The 7,145-nt window shown below is 39.0% G+C and overlaps 1 pseudogene; it reads right to left on the bottom strand.

Annotated features, from left to right (window-relative positions):
- Positions 1-239: 239 nt before the first annotated feature.
- Positions 240-6,852, bottom strand: LOC107573722 (neoverrucotoxin subunit beta-like; annotated as a pseudogene).
- Between the last annotated feature and the right edge of the window lie 293 nt (positions 6,853-7,145).

The raw sequence follows: 7,145 nt of genomic DNA, 5'->3' as shown, positions 1-7,145 counted from the left end.
CTACAAATGACTGTTCCCTCGAATGGTCCCCTTTTTAAGGGTATAGGGGGGCGATTTCAGACACAGCCCCAATGTTTTCTGTCCTGTGCCAGTTCGTCATCAAATGTATGTTTGTGTTCAACCCTGCTAAACCTTGTCCTGCCTCGCCAGTCCTGTTGCTGGTCTGTTTTTCCTACGGGGTAGTTCTTGTTTGTAAGTAAAAGCTCATTGAACACTGCTCTGCTCACTGAAGTCCTTGCCTCAACCCTTACCCACAAAACCTGACAAAAGGTTTATGCAATACACAGTTATCTTCAAGAAACAGCGAGATTTGTGTCAAGCCCTTTTAAATCAAGTTAAACTTTTTTTATTGACACTTTACCAGTACATTAAGATAATAGATGAGAAACAACAGAAGCATAGCTATAAGATGGAGACAAATACAATCCCTATTTATTTACTGACCCATACAATTCATACTTTTATCTTGTCACTTATTTGACTAGAGTTATTTGCTTAGGATGGCAGCATATACCTGAAAATGTAATAAGTGATAGTAGAAAATATTAAGTGGCATTCCTTGATTCAAATCTGGTGCTTCACTTTTAGTCATGAAATACGTGTAGATTAACTTACACATGACTATATGATTGCTTTGCAGAGGTCATTTTTAAATGTTTAGATATTTGGATACTGTCAGCAACCAATACATTTGCATAGCTGTAGACTAAATGAAGTAAAAGCCCAGACCATCAATTTCATCGCCACTTCTGCCTGTAATGCCATAAATCCTTCCAGACTTCACATCAAAACTCACAGGCTCACCCAGTTGCTGACACTTGACAGAAAATGTCATTGTTCTACCTCTTCTTTTGACAACCACAAATTCAGACCCCCCAAATCTGTTACGATTCCTATTTGGCCACAGTTTTGCAGAGACAATTTTATCATCTACATCGAGTAGAATTTCTTGATTGTTAGATCCTTCGGAGTTACCCACTTTAATCATGGGGCCACAGTGGAAAATCGCCTGGATTGAGTTCAGTGACATCTAAAAGGCACAAAAGCATTTCACGTGAATGAAGTAAAAATATTGTGATAAAATAGTAGTCATAAAGATGCTACTATAGAATGAAACCAAAACCGAGCTGTAAGTAATGTTGATCTTCTTAATCGAGGTGTAGGAGGCAGACTTAAAAGAGAAAACATGACCTCCTGTCCCACCCACAATCACAGGATGTTCTGAGAATGGAATTAAGAGAATTTTAAGTCCTGTTTTAGAGCACTAAATACAATTAAATTCACACACAGTTCAGTTATCAATGAAAGTGACAATGGCATTCAATAACTGACTCCCTTATTGGCAGGACTCACAACTGTACTGTCAAGCCAAGTACAGTACAGATTGTGTCAAAGCAACTTCACAGAGATAAACAGGAAAAATAGCAAAATCAAGTATGGAAACGTGACTATTGAGATATTCAGATTCTGCTGTAAAGCAACTCGAAAAGACAGTAGTGTATTCAGCGCAAGTCAACTCAAGTGTTGGTTGAGTTTAGATCAATAACAGTGTGAAGTTCATCAATTTTGAAACCAAATTCAGCTATAAGCAGTTGTGGTATCCTGAGACAAACACTATTGTAATGGAAAACACTTCTTGGAGTGACCACTAGGTGTCACTGTGTAACTACGGTGTTAGTGTGTCTTTACCGGTTTCTGTTTTAGGAGCAGTAGAGTCTTTCGCTGCAAGAGAGAAAGATGTAAACTCAGGAGAATGTATTGTATTGGAGACAGACAGACAATAGGTTTATTTTTCGTTTTTTTTTTTTTAATCCAATGGTAGTTGAGTGACCATTGCACAGGATACCACAGTAGTTCTACAAAAAGCAGCGATGTCGATTATTATTCAGCTTGAGTCAATTCAGAGTGATTTCAGTTCAGTACCAGTGTTGATGTTGCAAGATGTGGTTCAGTTGAAAACGATAGTGCCACCATCCAGTTTGGACATCCAATCCGTATATTTTGTGAAACGATGACGTCAACAGCCCACGTCTTGACTCTAGTCAGACACCACTACGTCACGTAACCGCAACAACAACATGAACAAACACTGAACGATTGTCTTTTTATTAACTAACATTAACACAGATTAATACATGTATTGTTCCATGTTTGCAAGGTTTATGCGCATAGTCCAAGTCTTCTTCTCCGTTTTTTAGTGTATCTCTGTGGCAGAATTACAGCGCCACATACTGGTCTGGCATGTATACTACATCGTTTTGAGTCGGTTTCAGTGGTTTCGTGTGGACACAAATGAGATGACTTGAGACGACTTCATGTTTAAGGATTTTTTTTTTGAACAAGGAAAAAAAAAGATCGAATATTCGATCTTTCGATATTGAAAGGTAAGATGGTGAAACAACGTGGCAATATCAACGTTGATTCAATTTGCAAAATTAAAATATAATTCAACCTTGGTCCCAGTGAATCAGCGTTGAAATGCTAGCTGGGGTTGTATAAAATCAATATCACATCTGCACTCAGGCTATTTGGGACGAAAACAGCACTTTGTGTGATATCGCTTAACTATACTATATGATATCAATATGAGACAAAAACTCATATTGGCCCTATCTCTAGAATTTTAGCGGCATATAATTGTATTCTATAGGCTCCATCACGCTGTTGTGTGAATGGCACAGTTGTAAAATCCAAACACTGACTGTGTGAATGTGGCAAATTGAGAAATAAAAAAGTTAATGCATAAAAATGTGTACTTACCCAATGAGAGTCTGGAGCTGACAGCATCACTGGCTGTACTCACTCCCACTTTACCCACTATCCTGTAGCGGATCAAGTACTACATTCCAAACTTCAATCCAGTCAGAGTAAAGTCTTCATAAGCTGTGTCTATGACAAGCCACTGTTCCTCAGCTCTAGCATTTGCTTTCACCTCCTTGTACTCAACTCTATACTTCACTGTTTCTCCAGTTGGGGACTTCTGCAGTTTCAGGGACACCGTTTGGTCCAGAATATTCTTCACTATTGGTGGGGGCGGCTTGGACACGGGCTGGAACTTTTTGTTTGTCAGTTTCCCTTTTTCATACAGATAGATGGATGAGCCTGGATTGGAGGCATCGGAGATGGTGGAAATAATGAAGTGGATTGTCTTCTCGTCTTTATTGGCCTCTGAAAAGCTTTTGAAGTGAGATAAATTTTCTCTCATTTTTGAAGTGACGTCATGAGGGTTGAACGGTTTTTGGACGGGGGATGTCAGGGAAAACGTATTTTCCCCATCTACCTCTTTAAAGGTGACAGATTTCAGAAACTCATTCAGGGTTGAAAGATATGGGTCTTTGTATTTCAGAGATGTGAAGGTCAAGCACACCACAACATCAATATCGGGATCAAGGAGGCTGATGATGAGATCGTCTGAATCTTAAATTTTGATCCCCTTCAGAGTCTTGGTGTAAGAAGTCAAGAGGTGAAGTTCAGACTTTGTGTCATGTAACCACTGGTTAAGCATACCAGCATTAAAAGGGGAGAGGTAGTGGATCTTTAGGATTTCATCCAGTGACTTTTCCTCCATCCCACCTCCTCGAATAGCAGGCAAGACTCTGGCCAGTGCTTTCTGGAGGACCAGCCTGTAAATTCTAATAGAGTTCTGAAATAAGCGCAGCCTCTCTTTGATGTCACTGAAAATATTTGCCATTGGTTTTCTGGACAGGTCATTGCATTTCCTCTCGACTTCTCCCAGCTCCTCTATCATATCTTCAGTGTTGGAAATGAGACATGTGCTGATTTCTCTCACCAGCTGAGCTGCTACTGTATTCAGTAGAGAAAGAGGATAGAGCCAGACTTTAATTGGCACTGCAGAGTTACCCAGCAGAGTAGGGAGCTTCCTGTACACCTCTAGGGCCTCCATGTACATGGTGGGGTTCTGCTTAAGATGGACATCACCATGAAATGTGCAGGTGATATTCTTAGCCTTTTCCTTATGACCATCTGTCATTTCTACAGCTCCTTGCCCCTCAATGGAAAATCCAGGAATCGACTTGACCATGACATTCAGTTCTCCCTTGATCTCCTGGTGGTTTTCGTCATCTGAAAATGTCCGATCAAACACCATGAAGGCCTGAGCTCCGTACAGCACAGCTGTGATCACATGCGTTGCCGTTTTCTGGTCAAACACTTGAGGGTAGGTGACCTGGCCAAGCTGGGTGATATTAAGCTGTTCGAATCTTGAGGTTTCACGGTAAAACATTGTTACTCTGGACTGTTGGTTTGAGGATTTGGTGTCACGCAGGTATTTGGCAGATCCTCCCACCTCCACCAGCCCTCCCAAGAAACTGGCCTTCAGGGAAGCATTTACATCCAGGAGACTGGACTTACTAGAGAGAGAGTCGGAGCTACTGTCAGGAGCTGTGGACGAGTGTCCAAATCTTCACTCATTGATTTCTTATCCCACAGAGTAACACCTGAAATGAGAAATGGCTTTAACAATTACGTATGAGGACAATATACAACCGAAGTATATTGTCTAAACTAATTTAATACCTGTGCTTAGTCATACTGTGTCTCAAATTGCAGTTAATGCATCGCTTCCCCACCACGTTCCTGCAGTACCCCAGCTCTACACATGTCTGTGTAACTCAACTCATTATTAGAGACTCTAAAGCCCCGTTCACACTACAAGCGACACACAACAGCAAAGCGACACAATCCCATTCATTTCAATGGAGAGCTAGCGATTTCCGGCGACACAAGCGACAGCGGCCGTTGGCGACCGGATAGGGCGTGTCCAGCGATGCAACAAAGTTCAGAATCCTTCAACCTTATGCAAATGAAGAGCGACTTTTGGGAGCGACAGCCAATAGGAAAGAAGACGGTAGAGCTCATGTGATCGTTCTCCTCTCAGCGCCGTAGATAAACATACGCAATGGAAGAAAGTAGGCTCTGTTTCTCATTCATTTTTGTTTGTATGTACGGATTTAATTTAGATTTAGATTATATTTAGTCTTTTGCCTCAAATGTTTGTACTTAGCAGCAAGAAACCTGATTCGCTGTCAAGGCAACCAGTATTGAGAACGCCCACTAGCAACCTCATTGCCAGCCCCTGGCGACATGCAGCGACTTTTGTGAACGGGGCTTAACCCTGCGTTTCAATGTGCATACTATCCATGTGAGATTAGAATAAGTGTGTAGTATAGTATGTTGAAAAGAGTGTGTCAAAAGTCCCCATATGGACTACTGTTTGCAGTATATTTTTGAAGTGTTGATCCGTGCACACTCTTAACGGCTAATATACTTTGGAAGAGGATTCAGTTCCGAACTACAAACACGAATAAAAAGTGTTTAAAAACAAAAACTGACCAACTGACGGTTAAGTAATGAGATTTAGATAAAGGGGATTGAGTTACTACCGTATTGACCCGAATATAAGACGATGTTTTTTTCTTGGGAATACATCTGAAAAAACGCAGTGGTCTTATATTCAGGGTCTAGACTTTAACATGTCAATAACACACACACAACAATAGGTGGCGCCAAATACGCATAAAACCAGTGTGCCATGAAATACGTAATGTAATGCGTGTTGTAAAGATCACGAGTAAAAACAAAAGAAAAAGAAAAGCTTACAGCTGCATGAGTCGTGACGGTCACGTTAGCCTGATGGACCAAACTCTCTTTGTGATTTTAAAACGTAAGACAGTACCCAGATTTGAAGACTACAGTAAGATTTAACTTCTACTGTTAATACGATTTTGGTAGGCTACTATTAGATGGATAGCCTAAATGTCCTAATTCAGACGGGCTACCTGTTTTTTTATTTTTTTTAATGGTTTATCAAAAAGTGTATATTTTTTTAATGTGATTGTTGGTACTTTTTACCATACTTTCAAAACAAAAATTAAAATCGGAAAAATATGCAATATGAAAATAATTGAAGACAAAATGTGTTTTACTGAGAAAAAACAAGATTTGGTTTTTAAAAAGCCTTTTTCCAAAAGGTACATCTGGAAAAAGTCGGGTCGTCTTATATTTGGGCCAATACGGTAATAATCAACATTTAACCTGATAGAAATACTTATTTAATGTTATCCATGATATATTTAATCTGCAACATCAACGTGAACTTTTATAAACATCAAATTGATCCAAAAGATTTTTCCAAAAGATACAATAGTATGACGCGATAATATGTCCCAAAGTTCACTCTTCTGCTACACACTCAAAAGTGTGTATTTTATCTTCACAAAAAGAGTACATACTTTTAGGACGTAGTATAAGTAGCTGAATTGGGGCGCACCTTAAGACCTGAAATTGTTGTGGAATCTATCTTGTTGGAAAAAATGAGGTTTTGAAGCCAGAAGATAGACTTTATTAACAAAGTAACAAAGCTATTTGAATATGTTTTAAATATAACTAGTGATCTCTCAGATATTATATAATGTTTGTAAATGATTTATTAACTAAAGTTATTATAACATTACCATACTTTTTTTGTGGATTCACAGTTAAGTGAAGAAGGGGGTGACAGGTGGAAGCTAAATTTTTTAGTAGTGGGTAGTTACACCACCTGGAATGAAGGAATCTTTGCGGCAGTCGTACAGCATACCAGGAAACAGAGGTCTTCCTAGGGCTGCCATTTCAGTGGGTTCGGATTCCATGACTGTAGTAAAAAAACAATGAATAAAGAATATTTTTAAATTTGTAAATCGAATTAAATAATTGTATCATTCTAAAGTTCTTACAAACCTAGGTTTCTAAAAAGGTAGTTAAATTCTAACGAGTAAAGGAAAAATTATGATTATTATCTTTGCTTGATTTGTCAAAGGTTCTCTATAGATTGTTTTCGGAGTCGTGTTTGGCTCAGTCTTAGGCAAGAGTCAACTAACGAGTCAACTACCCAATGTTTGCTCTGCTGTTAATCATTGCAAAAGCAGTTTGCTCTTCGCTGCTATTGGTGTCTTGCAGCAAAGCATATGCAATCCACTATTTGCAAATGTTATTGCATGCAGTGTCAAACAATGCAGATGCCTATAGAATAAATGTATATTTATTAAAATTAGGGCTGTCAATCGATTACAATTTTTAATCTGATTAATCACATCCTTTTTCTGTGATTAATCGCACACGTCATGAAATTAAGCATAGACCATTTG

Source organism: Sinocyclocheilus grahami, unplaced genomic scaffold (genome assembly GCF_001515645.1).
Source record: "Sinocyclocheilus grahami isolate Dianchi unplaced genomic scaffold, SAMN03320097.WGS_v1.1 scaffold2015.1, whole genome shotgun sequence".
NCBI lineage: Eukaryota > Metazoa > Chordata > Actinopteri > Cypriniformes > Cyprinidae > Sinocyclocheilus > Sinocyclocheilus grahami.
Note: the sequence above shows the minus strand (reverse complement) of the source record. Positions and strands in the feature narration are given on the sequence as shown.